A 1448-nucleotide genomic window follows, 5' to 3' on the forward strand; every position below is an offset into this window, starting at 1 on the left:
TTATTATATAGGGAATCCTTTCCCCATTTCTTGTTTTTATCAGGTTTCTCAAAGATCAGATGGCTGTAGATGTGTGGCATTATTTCTGAGGACTCTGTTCTGTTCTATTGGTCTATATCTCTGTCTTGATACCTGTACTATGGTGTTTTGGTTACTGTAGCCTTGTAGTACAGTTTGAAGTCAGGTAGCGTGATGCCTCCAGCTTTGTTCTTTTGGCTTAGAATTATCTTGGGAATTCAGGGTCTTTTTTGGTTCCATATGAACTTTAAAGCAGTTTTCTCCAATTCTGTGAAGAAACACATTGGTAGATTCATGGGGATGGCATTGAATCTATAAATTACCTTGGGCAGTATGGCCATTTTCACAATATTGATTCTTCCTGTCCATGAGCATGGTATGTTCTTCCATTTGTTTGTATCCTCTTTTATTCCACTGAGCAATGGTTTGTAGTTTTCCTTGAAGAGGTCCTTTACATCCCTTGTAAGTTGGATTCCTAGGTATTTTATTCTCTTTGAAGCAATTGTGAATGGAATTCATTCATGATTTAGCTCTCTGCTTGTCTGTTACTGGTGTATAAGAATGCTTGTGATTTTTACACATTAATTTTGTATCCTGAGACTTTGCTGAATTTGCTTATCAGCTTAAGGACATATTGGGATGAGATGATGGGGTTTTCTAAATATACAATCATGTCATCTGCAAACAGGGACAATTTGACTTCTTCTTTTCCTAACTGAATACCCTTTATTTCTTTATCTTGCCTGATTGCCCTAGCCAGAACTTCCAACACTATGTTGAATAGGAGTGGTGAGAGAGGGCATCCCTGTCTTGTGCCAGTGTTCAAAGGGAATGCTTCCAGTTTTTGCTCATCCCGTATGATATTGGCTGTGGGTTTGTCATAAATAGTTGTTATTATTTTGAGATACGCCCCATCAATACTGAATTTATTGAGCGTTTTTAGCATGAAGGGAGGTTGAATTTTGTCAGAGGCCTTTTCTGCATCTATTGAGACAATCATGTGGTTTTTGTCTTTGGTTCTGCTTATATGCTGGATTATTTTTATTGACTTGCATATGTTGAATCAGCCTTGCATCCCAGGGATGAAGCCCACTTTATCATGGTGGATAAGCTTTTTGATGTGCTGCTGGATTCAGTTTGCCAGTATTTTATTGAGGACTTGTGCCTCGATGCTCACCAGAGATATTGGTCTAAAATTCTCTTTTTTTGTTGTGTCTCTGCTAGGCTTTGGTATCAGGATGATTTTGGCCTCCTAAAATGAGTTAGGGAGGATTCCCTCTTTTTGTATTGATTGAAATAGTTTCAGAGGTAATGGTACCAGCTCCTCCTTGGACCTCTGGTAGAATTCAGCTATGAATCCATCTGGCCTTGGACTTTTTTTGGTTGGTAGGCTATTAATTATTGCCTCAATTTCAGAGCCTGCTATTGGT

Source organism: Colobus angolensis, unplaced genomic scaffold, assembly GCF_000951035.1.
Source record: "Colobus angolensis palliatus isolate OR3802 unplaced genomic scaffold, Cang.pa_1.0 Scaffold530, whole genome shotgun sequence".
NCBI lineage: Eukaryota > Metazoa > Chordata > Mammalia > Primates > Cercopithecidae > Colobus > Colobus angolensis.